The 20,212-nt window shown below is 41.3% G+C and overlaps 1 long non-coding RNA gene across 4 annotated transcripts in view; it reads right to left on the reverse strand.

Annotated features, from left to right (window-relative positions):
• Positions 1–20,212, reverse strand: part of LOC147353209 (uncharacterized) — a 159,477-nt gene that overhangs the window by 14,064 nt on the left and 125,201 nt on the right. The window lies entirely within an intron of this gene.

The raw sequence follows: 20,212 nt of genomic DNA on the forward strand, positions 1-20,212 counted from the left end.
TGTGTGAGGAGTGCTCTAATAACAGAAGCCCTGGGTTTCACCACATTCATACCCAGGAGCCTCCCGTAATACCATGTAGAGAGGAATCAGGGAAGTCTTACTGCAGGGAGTGAGGTCTGCTGCGGCCTAAAGGATGAGTAAGACTTGCCCAGGTAAAAGTAGAGTTGGGGATGGTCAAGTGTGAAGAACATATTCCAGGTGAGCATCCAGCCACACTGAGCTCCTCGCCCCTCCCTGATCTGTGCTCTCCCAGTTTCATCATTGCCGCTTCTAGAAGTTCTGCCTCTTGTCTCTGTTGATCCACATTTCACCACCTTCCAAAGCCTAAGTAAAATACCATCCCTTTTGGAAACCTTCTCTGATTCCTCAGATAAGAAGTCAGCTCTAATCACCTGATTGTCCAGAGACAGCCTGAAAGACCATCCATCCCATCCCCAGTCATGGGTCACTTTATGCATACCTCATAAAACTGAGCCCTGAGACATAAACATACATTCAATTAAATAACAGTACTGGAAAAAAATGACTGAAAATAATTTCTATCATTAGTATCTGTTCTTTGGAAAGTACAAAATGAAGGAAACCACACAGATACTCAGCAATTTCTTTATTTTTTCAGTTCTCTTTTCTTAAATTTCTCATGTTCATTACTCTTCATATCAATCAATTTCTAAAAAATATATATCCAACTTGGTTGTTTATTCTGTCTGGCCACTTTGCTTCAGTAAGTCACTTCCTCCTTTTCGGCATAATATTGAGGGGAAAGGAAAAGAGGTGCTAATACTCCTATGAATCCCTATCATACTTACATGAGAGTTTGTGCTATTAATATGTTATCTTTCTCACCAGCCTTGTGATTCATGTTTAAGGCAGAGAGGTTCCCAGTTTGATCTTTAAAACTTCAACCCACAAGGATCCCCCCCAAAACTTAAGAGTGTTCTCTCCCCATAAAAAAAAAGAGTATATCCTTTTCTAGCCTCCAGTTTTTTTCCCATTAGTATCCAATCAGTTATTTAGCACTTATTGAATATGGACTGTGACAAAGTACATGGAAGAGCCTTCTTACTCAAGTTCAAAGGCTCAGTGGTTTTCTCCATGTGATGTTGAACTTTATAGTAAGAAATATATATCTGATTGTTGATCTATTCCAGGTGTAGAACTCCCAAAAGCCTAGGAATTTCCTAAGTGATCAGCTCTATAAAAGTGTCTTTTGCTATGTTAATTATGACTTTGGAAAAGTCACCTAAGAAAGAGGGCTGGTTGCCAACCAGGTAATTAGATGGTAGGGAATTTCAGTCCCAAGCCCTTCCCTTGACACATTTCTGGTCAAGGGAGAGGGTCTGGAGATTGAGTTCAGTCCTCACTGGGCAATGATGTAATTAGTTGTGCCTATGTAATGATGCCTCCATAAAAATCCGTAAGGACAGGGTTCAGAGATCTTCCAGACTGGTGAACACGTGGTGATTTAGGGAGTGCAGCACACTTGGAAAGGGCATGGAAGAATCTTGCCCTCCTCTATATCTTGCCTCTAGCATGTCTTCCATCTCGCTGCTGCTGAGTTATAACCTCTTATTATACCAGTAATCTAGTAAGTTAAATGTTTCTTTGAGTTCTGTAAGCCACTCTAACAAATTACTCAAACCTTGGAAAAAAGTGGTTGGAACCTCAATCTATAGCCAGTCAGTCAGAAGCTCAGGGAACCACCTGGATTTGTGAGTTGAATCTGAAATGGGAAGAGGGTGCAGTCTTGTAGAACTGAACCCTTAATATATGGGATCTGATGCAACATCCAGGTAGCTAATGTCAGAGTGGAGCTGGACTGTAGGACCCCCAGCTGGTGTTGGATAATTGCTCAGCAGTGTGGGGAAGCCCTCCACATGTTGGTCACCAGAATCATTAGTCCAAATACAAAATTAAATTTTCAAAGGACATAGCTTAGGGAAGATCTTCACCCATGCTTCTTAACCTCGCTACCGTTAAAAAAGAAACCACAGGGACTTCCCTAGTGATTCAGTGGTTAAGAATTGTCCTACCAGTGCAGGGGCCATGGGTTCCATCCCTGGTTCAGGAAGATCCTACATGCCACAGGGCAGCTAAGCCCATGCGCCACAATTACTGAGCCCACGAGCTGTAACTACCGAAGCCCATGCGCCCCAGAGCCCGTGCGTGGCAACAAGAGAAGCCACACAATGAGAAGCCTGAGCACTGCAATGAAGAGGAGCCCCACTGACCACACCTAGAGAAAGCCCATGCAGCAACAAAGACCCAGCGCAGCCAAAAACAAACAAATTAATTTTAAAAACTAGCAAAGAAAAAGAAACCACAGACTCAAAATGGAGTCACTAGTGCCAAGCACCATATCAGTAAACCAAGACTTAATATCAAACTTAATTGTAGTTTCGACCTCTCTTAGGAATGTGACCTTCAACCAGTCAATCTGGAATTACCTGGTCAACACTGGGGAGGTAATCTACCTGATAGACCCCTTCTGTCCCCCACAGAAAGGTGACCTTCCCTGAAACAATTCACTCCTACTACAAACTTTCTTTTCTCATCCCCTTCGGCCTACAAAAGCCTTTCATTTTGCACAGCTCCGCGGAGCTACTTTCTGTTTGCTAGATGGGATACTGTTCGATTCATGAATCATTGAATAAAGCCCATTAGATCTTTAAATTTACTCAGTTGGATTTTGTTTTTTAACAGTAGTGTGCTACAGGGTTGCTTAGAAAAGGGAGCTAATGAGGTCAAAGTCTATCTAAAGTTTAGTTAGGTTTGTACAAGGGGAAAGTCTTTTCTTCACGTCGGTCTGGGTCTTTGGATACTGCTAGATGTCTTAAAAACACAGGCCACTGATCAGAAGAAAAGTCAGAAAAGAATTAGGAAAGGCCTTAGGAAAAAAAGTTAAAAATCCCCACCTCTGGAGAAATAGCGCAGCAGGAGGCCTCAGAGTCAGCAGGTCAATAGATCATCTTTGTACACAAAGCAGAGCTTTTTTTCTGACTCAGGATCTCAGAAGAGGCCAAATATTGGGCCTATGACTAAAGCTACTACATAAACACAGGAAAACTGTGATCCAGAGTTTAAGAAGGAGTTAAAGCTATTTCCTTGAGAATTAAGCAAGCAATAAATCTTCTCATTCACAAGAATGACCCATGTTCTCTCACCCTTGCCATCTATGCAATTTTTCTCATCCAGTATAAAAAGAATTATCTAAACTTATGCTAGAAATATTATTAAGAGCTGGCCTGCCTGTTTCAAAATTGCTCCCAGGAGAAATCTACACAGCACTTCAGGATAGGCTGTGAATGTGATTGGATTAATTAGAATGCATCAGAAAAATTTAAAGTGGGGAAATATAAAAATTCTGATGGAAATTATTCCCAGGAATGCTCTTAATATAAGAGTTACCATATGAGTATTGAGATAGTGTGATAATTCACTAAATGGCCTGAAAGTGTTCACAGTAAATGAGTATGTAACTAATACATAAACACATATAATATATTCATTATTTAATTCTCAAATACCTATTTAGGGCCTAGTATGAGTTGACAGGGTTTAGGTGCAAGGAACATGGTAGTGAACAAGCAGACAAAATCCTATTCTCATGAGCATACATTCTAGAGAGAAAGAAAGGATACACATTTATACTGTCAAGATGGTAACAAGAGGCATGAAGAAAAAGAGTAAGAAGATAGGGAGGGGTGAGGGTTGGAGCAGGATGGTTATTTTAGATAAGGTAGTCCAAAAAGCCTCCCCAGGAAGTTTCATTTTCACAGAGACTTGTATGATTGGGGGGACAACCCATGAGAGACGTGCAGAAAATGTCCCAGATAAACGCAAAAGTCTTGGGGGACTTCCTCAGGACTAGATTCCACATGCCGCAACAAAGATCGAAGATCCTCTAAGTCCCAGTACAGCCAAATAAATTAAAATAAATAATTTTTAAAATGTACAAGCCCAGGAATGGGGGTCAGCTGCTTAGAGGTCTAGGATGGTGTCATAGAAAAAGAACGACTATAACATGGAGAAAGAAGACCGTTGGAAGGGAGGGAGGCAAGAGTGTAAGGTGCCAACAGGTTAGATGGATCACCCTTGTAGATAGAGGCTGGACTTCCCGGGAATGATAAGGACGTGACCATGCAGGAGACGTTTTGTGTTTTGTTTTTTAACTTATTTGTTTGCACTAGGTCTTAGGTGCAGCACGCAACCGTTGCTGAGTATGACATCTTCATTGCAGCATGCAGGACCTATTTCTCTGCACTAGGAGTCCAGAGTCTTTACCACTGGATGATGAGGGAAGTCCCTGGCAGAGAACCATTAATCTGTGTAAGTTGTCAGTGAATGGGATGTGGAGTGGCTCGGACATTAATAGGTGACTGTTTCAAAAAGGAGTGGGAGTAAACAGTTTGATAGCATGCATCTCAAAGGAACTGTTATTTAGGGGAGAGGAGAGGGAAATGATCTAGAAAGAGCAATAAGGAAAAGGAGGAGACAGTCGATCTCCAAACTCTGATCCAAGATTATGCGAAACAATGTCTGCAAAGAGTAGCCAGGTCTCAGAATACAATGTTGGAAAGAATGTTCAAAGAACAGGATACAGGAGATTTTGATGATGATCATAAGTCTCATATGACACAGCTAGAAATGTCTGGGGACTTAAGAAGTTGTGGGAAAGCAAAATAAATGTGGAGATTTACTGAGTCATATGTACCATTTGGGGGCAAAAGAACTAGAAATGTGTCAGAATTCCATAACCGTCTATCTTACAATAATGGAAAATATTAGAATGACTAAAAATAAATAGTGATTGAGACAGTATGCTTAAAAGATGAAGGATTCCAATTGCTTACATTTTTCTCCTCACTCCTAAGCACATAATTTAATTGATATCTATCTTTATTAGCTGCGGGGCTTCCCTGGTGACTCAGACAGTAAAGAATCTGCCTGCAAAGAAGGAGATCCAAGTTTGATCCCTGGGTCAGGAAGATATCCTGGAGAAGGGAATGGCCACCCATTCCAGTATTCTTGCCTGGAGAATTCCATGAACCTCTGTAGGTTCAACCTCTGTAGCCTGGCAGGCTACAGTCCATGGGTTTGTAGAGTCAGACACGGTTGAGCAACTAATACTTTATTAGCTGCTCCAATATCAATTTTAGAGGTTGACATGTTATCTCAATGGATATTCAGATTTCAGATAGCAGCTGTGTTGCAGGAAGAGGGACCCCTTCCAGGGCCCAAAACTGGGCTCTTGTCTAACACTCGGAAATGAATTGTCTGAGGAGACACATGTGCTGACAAAGCAAGAGATTTTATTGGGAAAGGGCACCCGGGTGGAGAGCAGTAGGGTAAGGGAACCCAGGAGAACTGCTCTGCCACGTGGCTCGCAGTCCCGGGTTTTATGGTGATGGGATTAGTTGCCAGGTGGTCTTTGGCCAATCATTCTAATTCAGAGTCTTTCCTGATGGTACACGCATCGCTCAGCCAAGATGGATGCTAGCAAGAGGGATTCCGGGAAGTGGACGGACACGTGGTGTCTCCTTTAGATCTTTCCCGAACTCTTCTGGTTGGTGGTGGCTTATTAGTTCCGTGTTCTTTATCAGGATCCCCTGCCATAACACAACTCATGCAAATGGTTACTAAGGTGCCTGGCCAGGGTGGGTGGTTTCAATCAGTGTGCTTCCCGTAAGAGCTGCACTTCCAATTGATAGAAACTTTAGAAGCCGAAAGATAAAATTGACTTCTCACACCCCAACAGCACCTATCAACTTGGCCAGAAAAACTTCAAGATGCCTTATATTGCAATGCCAAGGGCATATCACGCAAATGCACTGACTTTTCTATTTTGGTGAACAGAAGGGGGAAACGTCACTATCAGATAAGATAACATGATGAATGTTTCTGGACTACTCATGTATTTTGTGAGTCCTGGGGATCTTAAACTTTCCTGACTCAGCTGAAGCCTCAGAAATTGGTTGGAACTCAAGTTGGGTATGCGATGCGAAATGGGTCGCGTCTCCTCCTCCCTCAGTGCCTCAAATCTATCGTTCAAACTGATCAGCTTAAATTGCAAAGTGAGTTGGCTCCTACAGGATCACAAGTTCATGTTTCTCCTTTAAACTTCAGAGATAGTTATTGACAGCATGTGAGGAGCCCAGGTCCTTATCTCCAACTGTTTCATTAAGGGATTTCATCCTTGGCAGTGCAGTGGGCTGAGCTTCTGCCACAGTTAGGAAAATAAGGACAAATAGTAGGACAAACAGAAGGAAAAGAAAACAGAAATAAACACTAATCATTGCAGCCATGAAGTATGAGGAAAGAGGGAGAAAAGCATAATGAGAAGAAACCAGGGGTAGTTTTACAAGGCCGACAATACCTTTCAAGTAATTCAAGTAGGGATTTACTTCATGTTGCATATTACTGTGCTTCTAGTGAATTATGAGGCTTGTTTCTGAGCATCACTACAAAGGATTCATTAGTGAAGAACTTCATACACACAGAGCCTGAATCAGACAAGAGGCATCTGCAGTTTTTTCTTTATGCTTATTATAATCTGTTAATTCACTATCAGGAAGAAAGAGTAGAAAAATCAATTTAACTTCATAGTTAATATAAGGATAGCTTTGTGAACTAACTCTAATCATTTTTTACGCAGACATGTACCATAATATCCTCATTTCTGTCTCTCCAGAAACAATATACACACATCTAGGTAGAATGCCCATTTATATAGTAAATGCTGCTTTCTTCCTGTTTTTTCTGCCATTACCTTTGAGCATTCAGAATCCTTGCCACCAGTACAGGTTTTGTCAAGGATTTCTGGAAAGGACCATGTTAACAGAGAACATGGACATCTCAGCAGTAACCAACATGGAGGGGAGACCCAAGGGGCCCTCATGATGATGTCTCATAAAACCCTAGGATCTTGGCACAACACACGGGAGCCAGAGAAACCTTAACTTGAGGTTGAATTTCCTGCAGCTTCTGTTCTAAGATCCATAATGAATATACATGTCAGTTTCTCTGTAAATATATAACACACACACACACCTTTATTTGTGTTATATAATAGGAGAGTGTCGTGGAACTGTAGACCCTTAACTGATAATGAGGCTACTTTTGAGGATAGAGATAAGACTGAAAGGGCAGGAAGAGGAAAGGGGACTTTCATTTTGTTACATTTCTTATTTTTTGATTAAAAAAATGTAAGAGCAATTACTTCTATTATAATTTCTAAAAGAGAGAAAGGGACCCAGATATGCATTTCCATTTATAGTCCAATGGGTTTTCCAACTAGCTTGAATTTTTTGGTGGTTACTAGGACAAGGCGTTGGATGTCTCAGGAAGTAAGTGTGGTCCTGAACCACAGTGATCAGCAAGAGTCACTCTCAATTCAACTACTTAGAGAGACTGAGGCCCTGTTCCTTCCTCCTCTCATTTTTTTCTCCCTCCATCTCTCCTCCCTTCATTTCTTTACAGCTTTATCGAGGTATAATTGATCTATGAAGAATTAACATGGACAATCTGATGAGTCTGAACTTATGAAAACACTCCTGATACCATCACCACAACCAAGATGGTAAGATATACCCAACACTTCCCAGTTTCCTTGGTGTCTGCTATTGTCACTGTTCTTGTTTTGTGGTAAAAACACTTAACATGAAACCTAGCCTCTTAATAAACTCTGAGGAGCACAGCATCATATTAACCAAAGGCACTAAGCTGTACAGCAGCCCTTTAGACTTACTTCTCATCTAGCACAACTGAAACTTCCCTTAAAAATCTCATACAGTTACAGTGACCACTTCAGCTGGCTGACCAATATTTTAATTTAAAACACAAGTCACTTCAAAGGAAACAACAAACGCTTCTCATTTAATAGTGAATGAGGGTCCCTCGTGGCTGGATAATTTGAGAGGCGCTAGGCACACAAAGCCAGACAAGGCTGACTCAGTGATGTGTGCCTGATCTTGTGGAAATCATATTCTACTAACAAATTCGCTCAGTGTGCAAAAGGAGACTTCTAGAACAAAAAGAAGTGCTGATCAGGACTTGATGAATTTTGCTTCCATGAATGGAAAATGTATGCCTAGGATGTCTGCATCGTATATGTCAATCTATTTGCTACTACAGTAAATCTTGCCTTTTATGCTCCAATCAATGTAGCCATAGCCTCTCTTCACACCCTAACCACAAAGGCAGTACCATGCTGTTACATGAGGGTGGCTGCTGGTCTAAGAAGTAGCCTGAGAGAAAGAAAAGTATGCTGACATTCAGGTTCCTTCCATTAGAAATCAAAGTCCAAAAACAATTTTTCCAGAAGATAACAGAATAGAAAGAAGTAACTCTAGGAGTGGGCTGAGCTGCTGCTAAGTGCTGCTAAGTCGCTTCAGTCGTGTCCAACTCTGTGCGACCCCATAGACGGCAGCCCACCAGGCTTCCCCGTCCCTGGGATTCTCCAGGCAAGAACACTGGAGTGGGTTGCCATTTCCTCCTCCAATGCATGAAAGTGAAAAGTCAAAGTGAAGTCACTCAGTCATGTCTGACTCCTAGCGACCCCATGGACTGCAGCCTACCAGGCTCCTCCATCCATGGGATTTTCCAGGCAAGAGTACTGGAGTTGGGTGTCATTGCCTTCTCCAAGTGGGCTGAGCAGAGTCCTGGAATTAAGAGCCTTAAACTTTGCAGTTAAGAGCTCTGACTTTGGTGCCAGGCACATTTTTTTGTCAAACTTTCTTCAAAATGCAATATCCAATTTCCATCTTTCCTGATGTAGCAAGAAGCACAAACATCAAGTCAACCCCAAAGAAAGCTAAATATGCATATAGCATTTACACACAGAGCAGGCTGCCCATCAACCCAGAAAATTCTCATCTCCATCTTTCAGAACTTAGGAAAAACACGGAAGTTTATCTTCAGAGATAAATATGCCAAGGAAAAACAATCCAGGTGATTATACTGGTTTATTGTTACTGATTGATTGTTATTCCTTTGAAATTGAAAGAAACAACGGACATATGACATAATAAAGGACACCAATTCAGTTTATACTATTTACAAGAACTTGAACTAATGAAAATAGTTGTTACTTATGTTTTATTTGAAAAGCACTTCATAACACCTAAAAGGTTCCAGGTTCTTACTGTGTGTAGGGCTTAACAAATATTCCCATTTCTTTGTGAACACAGGAACCAGGCTCCTCTGTCCATGGAATTCTTCAGGCAAGATTACTGGAGTGGGTTACCATTCCCTTCTGCAAGGGATCTTCCCGACCCAGGGATCAAAACCAAGTCTCCTGCATTACAGGCAAATGCTTTACCCTCTGAACCACCATGGAAGCACTTAGTACTCATAATTATACCATTAAACAGGCAAAATTATTTTCTTCACTTTATAAATGAGAAAACAAGCCTCAGAGATGCTGCAAAACTAGCCTCAGGTCACATTGCTAATAAATTCCAGAGTGGCAGAGCTGGGATCCAAAACTGGGACTGGATCTATATTTTAACCCTATACTATTCATCCCCTCTAGGGAATTGAACCCAGGTCTCCTGCGTTGCAGGCAGGTTCTTTACCATCTGAACCATCAGGGAAGCCCTATATAAGGGACAGGGTCATCTTTCTCTGTATCTTCTAAATGCAAGGAAAAGTAATATCAACAAAAATGTGGAGCATGTTTTTTTTTTTTTTTTTTTTCCTGGGGAAGTGAGGCACAGAACAGCTACTACAGTTAGGGAATCTGTTCTTCAAGGAAATTTTCTGGAATCACTACTTTGTTATCTGGGCAGATAACATTGTTATCTGGGCAGGATGCTGGATACTCCTCTTGCAATAGACAAGATGGTATTTATCCTGAGATCTGTCTCTGCTCTCAGAGTCTGCTGTTCTATTCATATTCCAAAGCCAACATTAGCAGATCCAGGAAGGGGTCTGTTGTTCTGCTTTTAAAAAGATTTCAAACTTCTACCTAAATCTTTCAGCTTTAAATCATTTTTCTTTTATTCATTCTTCTGAAGTTTCTGAGGGATTGCCAATACTTGACTTTGCTTTGACAAAGCTATCCTTGGATATCAGATTAGATAAGACGATGAATTCGACTTAAGAAGCCACATAAGTTAAAAGCCCAGGAGTTTTAGCAGAAAACTTTCCCAAACACAGTTAAATCTCAAAGCCTGCAAAGAATGGAGGGGTTGGGTTACCTATAAAATAATCCAAATCATTAAGGCTGTTGCTCGGATTATTGAAACCCTGCAACAGAAAGATTTTCTACATTTCTTTTCCCCAATAAGCCTACACAGCCAGCAAAAATCTCCTAGGTCATGAGAGAAAAACATTTTATTCGAAATGGAAAAGAACATCTAAGTTATGACCAGGGATAAAATTTCCATACTTCATAGATTCTAAAATGTGTATCCCTCACCTTTTTTGCATCTCTAAAATTGGGTGCATAATCACTGTTGGCCAGGGGTCAGTCACAGTGTACTTGTAATTGTCTCTTCATGGGCATCAACGTGTGTAGAAAGGGTGTCAATAGTTTGCAAGAAAATCATGGGGCCAATAATAGGTTTTCTTAAGCCAAGTATTCATTACCAAGACTCTTGGTGGTATAGAATACGTAAGCACTGACATCCCAGATGAAATGTTATTCAAAACATCTTCAAGACATCAAAAGTGAAGATGCTTTAGAAATAGCCTAACAAATTTATTTCAACTGTATTTTCTATGTATGTGTAATAATGGTGTGTCTACACAAGTTTAAAAGAAAAGTTTTAATAAGTAGAAAATGAAAAACTTTTAATAGGTAAAAAGAGTGCACCGATTTAATTGGCACTAGTTTTCTTTAATGTGTTAATCACACATAAAAGAATGGTTTGACTTCAATCAGCACTGGCTTAGATTCGATGAAATAATGATAGAGAGATGACTCTAGAGGTAAAGAACCCGCCTGCCAATGCAGGAAATGGAAGAGATGTGAGTTTGATCTCTGGGTTGAAAAGATCCCCTGGTGGAGGACATGGCAACCCACTCCAGTATTCCTGCCTGGAAAATTCCATGGACAGAGGAGCTGGGCCCAAAGAATGGGACATAACTGAAGTGACTTAGCACCCACACACACAGTATGTAACACAATGCTTATGAACTCGGTTTTGGCAGCAGATAATCTGGGCACAAATTTTGAGCTTGACAAATAAATTACTTTTAGCTGATTTTCTCAAATTATTCATCTTTTAGAAGCTTCTATAGTGTTGGTGTTGGTTTTCATAGTGTGTGGTGTTGGAGAAGAATCTTGAGAGTCCCTTGGACTGCAAGGAGATCAATCCTAAAGGAAATCAGTCCTGAGTACTCATTGGAAGGACTGATGCTGAAGCTCAAACTCCAACACCTTGGCCACCTGATGTTAAGAACTGACTCATTTGAAAAGACCCTGATGCTGGGAAAGATTGAAAGAAGAAGGGGATGACAGAGGAGGATGAGATGGTTGGATGGCATCACCAACTCAATGGACATGAGTTTGAGCAAGCTCCGGGAGTTGGTGATGGACAGGGAAGCCTGGCATACTGTCTGTGGGGTCACAAAGAGTCGAACACGACTGAGCAACTGAACTGAACTGATAGCTCATCTACAAAATACAGATGCTTATTTCATAATAAGGATGACTGAATGGGAAAATCCATGTAAGACACTTAGCAGCAAGAACACAAGCGTTTACTATGTGAGCAGGTCTTGATTTTTACCTACTTCAGCACAGGCCTCACAGCATCCTGTCCTTTTTCCTTTTCCCTTGGAAACAGCAGTTTCTGAGAGAACTGTGGTTGGATTTGATTTTTTTTTTCTTTATCATTTCTGCAATACCACTTTACTGACCAGAAAGGAGAAAAATTCACTAACAAAAATGGATTAAGTTAAGCATGCATGAGCAGTGCAACCTTCTCTCATCACCCTGGGATATATATTTAGTGCCACAGAAGGTAAAATGAGGTCACTCGGAAGTGGGTGGAAGGGCAGTCATCTCATCATGGGATGAATAATAACCAATGGGAAGGAAGAACCAGGGAGAAGGAAAGCAGATAATTTCTCCTTCTTGTCACCATTTTCTGTGGTTCTTCCTTGAGCCCTTCTGGTAAACTCTAGTGTGCCAAGCAAATTTCCACACTGAAGGACTTCCTGTGTTACACCATGTCTCACTGAGAGGATGTGGCCCGTCCAGGAACCTATCTCCTCAGATGCTCTGCATCGTTTCCTTCTGCCTTACCTTCACCACTGTGAGCTTGCACCTTCCAAGTGAAACATCAGGACTTCAATCCTTGCCTTGCCTCTGCTTTCCAGAAGACTCAGCACATTCCCGTGACCCACATGTTGGTTATGCCGTGGAGTTCACGGGGAGCCTTGGAAATGGAGGTCTCACGTGTTTCTATAACCAGGCAATGTGGTTTAGTCAAATACAGAGGCAAATGTGGAGACAGGTATCCTAGAGTCAAGCCTTGGCTCTGGTTCTTATTAACTATGTGACCTTTAGTCTCTCTCATCAGCCTAATGGACATGACATTACCTGCCCTCCTTATCTTGAAATGCCGTCATCAGGATCAGATGAGATAAGGTTTGAGAAAGCAAAGTGTAAGCCATGAAGTAGCATACAAATATACTAATAATATAATAGTTATTGCTGTGGAACAAGGATTTAGTCTCACAATCTCTGTGGTTGCTTTCAGTCAAAACAAGATCACTGCTAAAATTTTACAAAATTATGCTAACTGCTGGTAGGTTATGTGTGTTTTGGGGCTTTTATAGAAATAATACCCTAGTAGAGGAGAGGTCACTAAACTATAATCAAATTCTGAGGGGTATTATCATTTTTATCTTTCATCTCATTCTTTTTCACTTCCATTTTAGTATATACTTTAGAAACAAAACTGAACATGTACATAATGTATAACTAAATACATGTACACATTAAGTATGTTCAGGGTGAACAGCTGAAAGTACTCACAACAAGCCTCTCCGATCTAGACATGTTACTACATATAGATAGAGTTATTCACCTAAACTCATGTATGATGCTACATTACTTGAATATATCACAGTATATGGATCAACTTCCCTTTATTAAATTTGGCTGCCCCTAGTTTTTATGGCCACAAACAATGATTCAGTAAACATTTACGACTTGCTTTCTTCCAGACACATGACTACTTGGTAAAGCCTGGTGATGGGAACTTACTCTGATCTTGTCCAGCTCTGACTTCTGCATAGACCTAGTACTCAAAATCCAGACCCAGACACAACTAGGCCATTGCTAAATTTTCCTTGGCTGACTGCAAATGTGCTTTATCTGCCTTGATGACAAATGGATTACACTGAAAATTTTCAAAGACTCCACTAACGTAGGAATCTATAGACAGTAAAAATAATTTGAGGTGCCTCAGATTCCCCTACTTCTTACCTGTACCCAGCTGTTCCTGACATAGTCCAGGGCTCTCTCTCCCTGGTGCTGCAGAAGGTGACCCCACCTTACTCTCCCACCCCAACTCGTGCTGGCTGGCTTCTACAAACTCTAATTAGGCTGAGCCTTTCCTGCCTTATGTATCTTTGATTTTATGGAGGATTCTGGAAGCTCTGTGAACCTGTACTCCGATTTGAATTATTAAAGCAGGTCAGTATGTATGCATTTAGAAGCAAGATTCTCTATTCAACCATCCTCTATGTGAAAAAGGAAAATTTTCAACCATCAGTTACCCACATGAATAGTCTTTTTATCCCCTTCCTTTTTTTCCTTCTTTGGCAATTTCTCCATTCTTTAGCTTTTCTCTTTTTCCTGTACCCCCTTCTGCTGCTGCTGCTGCTAAGTCACTTCAGTCGTGTCCGACTCTGCGCGACCCCATAGACAGCAGCCTACCAGGCTCCCCCATCCCTGGGATTCTCCAGGCAAGAATACTGCAGTGGGTTGCCATTTCCTTCTCCAATGCATGAAAGTGAAAAGTGAAAGTGAAGTCGCTCAGTCATGTCCGACTCTTCTCGACCCCAGGGACTGCAGCCTACCAGGCTCCTCCGTCCATGGGATTTTCCAGGCAAGAGTACTGGAGTGGGGTGCCATTGCCTTCTCCATACTCCCTTCTACTTTAATATAATTTACTGGGCTGTGAGCCAAGCAGCATTCTAAGGCCTGCGGGAACTGATTCACATCAGGTGTGTGCACGTTGCTTTTTATTTCTCCTTTCGTTTGAGTTTTAAGTTGATTTGACCCAAATCATTTTTAACTCTAGTACCAAACGTGAAACACTGGTTTGACCTATGAAGCCAATATTTTAATTACCATAAGACTGTAAGTTTTGTAAGAGCTTCTTTTGGTCACCATTGGAACTCCACAGTTAAGAGTATAGCTGATGTCCAATAATATTTACTGAATGGACGAATGAATAAGCAACCACACACTGAGGTGGGAGATAGGTTTAATCTAGCAACTGGCCTGTTCAGACTTAGTATAAGACTAGGAAGAGATTCCTCAACCATAAAATCTGGACACTAAAGTAAAAGAGATTGGGGGACCATTGTTCACTATTCAGATCATAACTTTAAAGTTCTTCAGTGTCTAGAGTTGGGTCTATTATTACCTACCATATTTACTTTAGAATTAAATTAAGAATAAGAAAAGTAATCTTGAGATTTTGATTCAGAACAGTAGAGTTTGAGTCACATATTCCCCTATTTGATGAGTCTTTAGACATGACACAAGCCTTTTGAGCTTCAGTTTATCTATAAAGGGCTTCCATGGTGGCTCAGATGGTAAAGCATCTGCCTGCAATGTGGGAGATCTGGGTTTGATCCCCAGGTCGGGAAGATCCCGTGGCGAAGGAAATGGCAACCCACTTCAGTATTCCGGCCTGGAAAATGCCATGAACGGAGGAGCCTTTTAGGCTACAGTCAATGGGATCACAAAGAGTCATACACGACTGAGCAACTTCACTTGCCTATAAAACAAACAAAAGCAGCATCTCCCTTACAGGCTGGTTACAATGATGAAATGAAAGAATCATTGTAACACTGAGTAATGATAAGCCTTCAATAAATTTGAGTTCCTTTCTCCATTTTTCCTTCTTTTCCCTTGCCAAGATGATTCAGTTACTGAAACGCTGAAAGGATTTCTTCAAAGGATGGTTTCATGGCACAGAAATAAATGACCGTTATATGGCTAAGTTATGATATATCAGGGGCAGGGCATCTGGAATTAAGGAACAGCAATTTGAACATAAATCTTAGGGAAAGGTTCCTAAGAGCTAGATTATTTTGCTTATTAGTAAGAACTGTACATCTCTTCACATCATTAGCTTCATAAATCTATAATATTGTATACAGTATACATACACATACATACACAAATACATACATTGAATTGTATCCCCCTCTCCAATAAGATGTTCAAATTCTAACCCCAGGTACTTGTGAATGTAACCTTGTTTAGAAACAGGATCTTTTTAGGTGTAATCAAGTAAAGATGAGATTGTATAGGATTAGGGTGGACCATTGGAGAAGGCGATGGCACCCCACTCCAGTACTCTTGCCTGGAAAATCCCATGGACAGAGGAGCCTGATAGGCTGCAGTCCATGGGGTCGTGAAGAGTCGGACACAACTGAGCAACTTCACTTTGACTTTTCACTTTCATGCATTGGAGAAGGAAATGGCAACCCACTCCAGTGTTCTTGCCTGGAGAATCCCAGGGACGGGGGAGCCTGGTGGGCTGCCATCTGTGGGGTCGCGCAGAGTCGGACACGACTGAAGTGACTTAGCAGCAGCAGCAGCAGCAGGGTGGACCATAAATTCAAGGGAAAGTTTCCCTGTGGTTGTTCAGTCACTAAGTCGAGCCCGAAACTTCGAGACTCCACAAAGTGTAGCATGCCGGGCTCCCCTGTCCTTCACTATCTCCCAGAGTTTGGCAAAGTGATATCCCTTCTTTTTAATACACTGTCTAGTTTGTCATAGTTTTTCCTTCAAGGAGCAAGGTCTTTTAATTTTGTGGCTGCAATCACCATCAGCAGTAATGTTGGAGCCCAAGAAAATAAAGTCTGTCACTGTTTCCACTTTTCCCCCTTCTATTTGCCATGAAGTGATGGGACTGAATGCCCTGATCTCAGTTTTTTTTAAATGTTGAGCTTTAAGTCAGCTTGTTGACTCTTCTCTTTCACTTTCATCAAGAGGCTCTTTAGTTCCTCTTTGCTTTCTGCCATTAGAGTGCTATCATCTACATATCTGAGGTTGTTGATATTTGTCCCAGCAATCGTGATTACAGCTTATTACAATCGTTATTACAGCCTGGGATTTTGCATGATGTACTCTGCATATAAGCTAAATAAACAGAGTAACGATATACAGCCTTTCCCAATTTTGAACCAGCCCATTGTTATGTGTCTGGTTCCTACTGTTGCTTCTTGACCTGCATACAGGTTTCTCAGGAGGCAGGTAGGGTGGTCTGGTATTTCCATCTCTTTAAGAATTTACCACAGTTTCTTGTGATTCATACAATCAAAGGCTTTGGCATAGTAAATGAAGCAGAAGTAGATTTTCTTTTTCAATTCTCTTGCTTTTTCTATGATCTGAGGGATGTTGGCAATTTGATCTCTGGTTCCTCTGCCTTTTCTGAATCCAGTTTATATATCTGGAAGTTCTCGGTTCATGTATTGCTGAAGCCTAGCTTGAAGGCTTTTGAGCACTACCTTGGTAACATGGGGCTTCCCTGGTGGCTCAGATGGTAAAGCGTCTGCCCACATGCAGGAGACCCAAGTTTGATCCCTGGGTTGGGAAGATCCCCTGGAGAAGGAAATGGCAACCCACTCCAGTATTCTTGCCTGGAGAATCCCATGGACAGGGGAGCCTGGTAGGCCACAGTCCATGGGGTCGCAAAGAGTCAGACACGACTGAGCGACTTCACTTTCACTTTTGATAACAGGGGGCTAGCACTTACACCACAGGACTAGAAGAAGATGACATCAGAGGTAGAGAGCTTGCCCAAGATGCTGAACCTGACTCGAAAAACCAAGATAGCAGAATTGAAGGACATGTGCTCATCTTCTCCTGAGAGAACACTAAGACACCGAAATCGCAACTAGCTGTTGAACAACCATCGACAGGAGGATGGTTTCTTGTAAGGAGAAAAAGATTTGGCAACATAGAGACACACAGAGAGAAGACAGCCAGGTAAACATGGAAAGAAACACCTGGAGCCACCAAAAGTTGGAAGAAGCAAGGAAGGATTCTAGCTTTTGAAGGGAGCATGGCTCCACTGACTCCCTGATTCCAGACTTCGAGCTTAAAGAACTGTCTGAGAATAAATTTCTGTTGCTTTAAGTCACTCAGCTTTTTATAGCAGTGCTAGGCAACTAACAATAATAATAATATTAATATATAATATAAAAATATAATATATACCAAAATAAAATATATAAAATATATTATTATTAATAATATATTTATAATAATAATAATAGGCTTTCCTGTAGCTCAAATGGTAAAGAATCTGCCTGTGAGGCAGGAGACCAGGGCTCAATCCCTGGGTTGGGAAGTTCCTCTGGAGAAGGGAATGGCAATCCACTCCAGTATTCTTGCCTGGAGAATTCCATGGACAGAGAAGCCTGGCGGGCTACAGTCTGTGGGGTCACAAAGAGTCGGACACGACTGAGTGACTAACACACAGGCAACTAATACAATAGACTTCTTGAAGTTTCACAATTTCACAAAATTTTAACACTGATTTTGTACTGACTAAAAAGGCAATTGAACTCATTGGACCAAATTCATGTTTGATAGTGCTACTTATTAATCTGTATGTAACCTTATGGCTTACATATAAGGCTTTCTCAAACCTTATCTCGTCTGATCCTGATGGCATTTCAAGATAAGGAAGGCAGGTAATATCATTTCTATTAGACTGATGAGAGAGATTAAAGGTCACACAGTTAATAAGAACTAGAGCCAAGGCTTGACTCTAGGACACCTGTCTCCACATTTGCTTCTGTATTTGACTAAACCACATTGCCTGGTTCTAGAAACACTTGAGACCTCCATTTCCAAGGCTCCCCATGAACTCCACGGCATAAACAACACGAGGACCACGGGAATGTGCCGATTTCCCTGAAATGCAGAGGCAAGGCAAGGATTGAAGTCCTGATGTTTCACTTGGAAGGTGCAAGCTCACGGTGGTGAAGGTAAGGCAGAAGGAAACGATGCAGAACATCTGAGGAGTTAAGTTCCTGGATGAGCCACGTCTTCTTTGTAAGTCAAGGTGGTGTAACACAAGAGGTCCCTGAGCGAGTAAATCTGTTTGACACACTGGAGTTTTCCAGAAGGGCTTGAGGAAGAACCACAGAAAATGGTGACAAGAAGAGAAAGTTATCTGCTTGCCTTCCGCTCTCTCGTTTCCCCTTGGTCTCATGGTTTAAAATAAACTAGAAACTTACAAACTCTCCTTTAATCCTGGGGTTGATTTTGAGAAGAATATCAGAGGGGCTTCTTTTGTGATCTAATGGACAGTTTTTTCAAGTATATCCCTATGGGAAATAAAACGATGCATATTTTACAGAATGAAACTATTATTTGCTTTGCATGTGTGTGTATTTTTAAAATAAAACTGTAGAACTGAAAGATACAGAAAATCACAAACAATAATGTAATAACATATAGCCACCTTGTTTGCTATGTATCTTTTCTTAAACAAAACATTATAGATAAACCCGAAATACTTTGTGTTTCCTGATTTGTTTTTTTAATACAATCCTTCGCCTAACTTCTGAGTGTATCTAATCCACTCTGAATGTGGTAGAGGTGGTATCTAAAAAGGTGTGGTATCTAACCCATGTTTCATATATTTTCTACTATATTTAAAATATATTATTTTGTATATAAACATATATGTATATAGAAGGTACATAGTACATACACATACTGCACACCTGTGTGTATGGAATTTGTCTGGAAAGATACATAAGAAACCATCATCAGTCTGAGATTGGGAAAGTAGACAAGAGGGGAGATTTTATTTTTCTCTAACTTTCAGTCCTTAGAAAAAATTAGAACATATTACTTTTCTAAAGAAAAAATATTAATAAACAGCAAAGTGTGCAGCAGAAGTTCTCCCAGTAGGGGCAGCAAAAAAAAAAAAAAACCCTCCAGGACAGAGGTGAGAAAAAGTGTGGTAGAGGTGGATGGTGCAGCTCGGGGAATCAGGGGAAGTGAATCTGAGTCCCGCTTCTGTCGCTGAATGTGAGACGTCCCTGGGCAAAGCAAGCTCCCTCACTTGGTAAGGAAGGTCCCCTCTGATCTGTCTTGCCTGCCTCTCCAATTCTTGTCCCATCTCCACCATGTTTACCAACCCCTGCCCACTCCGTGCTGTTTCTTCTCTTTGTGCCCACACTCACACCTCTCCTCCTGCCTGCTTGCCTTTCGCCACATCATTTGCCTGACTCACCACAGGTACCATGGCCCTGAAGCAGCTGGAAGACCCTCCTCTCTTCGCCCTGCTCACCTGCTCCACTTTGCTCCTTCCAGAGGCATTACCTGTGTATTACTTGCTCTCCCACTAAACTCTCAGCTCCTGGAAGGCAGCAGCCATGGATGGTTGATTTCTGTGCCTTGCCTAGGGTATACTTTGGTGGAAGTACTTTTTAACTAAATATTTAACCATGTCCTAGTCACCTTCTCTATAAAGCAAGAAAGCTGCATTTGTTTAGCTCAATTCAGCAAATGTTTACCAACATCTTCGCTAACCTAGGCACCTTGCTTGGATCTGTAAAGAACAGAAAAATGGATGTAGCCCTCTAGTGGGAAAGATGAGCGAAGATTCCTCAAAGTCCAGTCTTCTACAATCCGAATTTAAAATGTATGTGTTCAGTGTTTGGCCCTGTCCTGCTTGCTAAATGATCCTGGGAGTATCATTTTACCACGTGGGGAAGTGGTGGGAAACATTGAATGAGGTAGCCTGACCTCTTGAAGGCATGGAGGAGGGGCATGCTACTTTTCCTGATATTACAATGTACTACTACAGGGTTTACTGCTCTCTAATCATGCAATCTACATAATTTATCCTTTTAAAATAAGCCATAATCCCCCAAGAGTGCTTCCCTATTGATATCAAATGTAAGAGGGTATTTTTAAGGACACGGCAGCATCACTGCTATACATTAACCTACACAAAATCAATCCATTTCCAAGTTAAGCACAGCCCTA

The sequence above is a fragment of the Bos grunniens genome, chromosome 18 (assembly GCF_055505025.1).
Source record: "Bos grunniens cultivar Pamir isolate PY7600 chromosome 18, Bosgru_T2T1.0, whole genome shotgun sequence".
In the NCBI taxonomy this organism is placed as follows: Eukaryota; Metazoa; Chordata; class Mammalia; order Artiodactyla; family Bovidae; genus Bos; species Bos grunniens.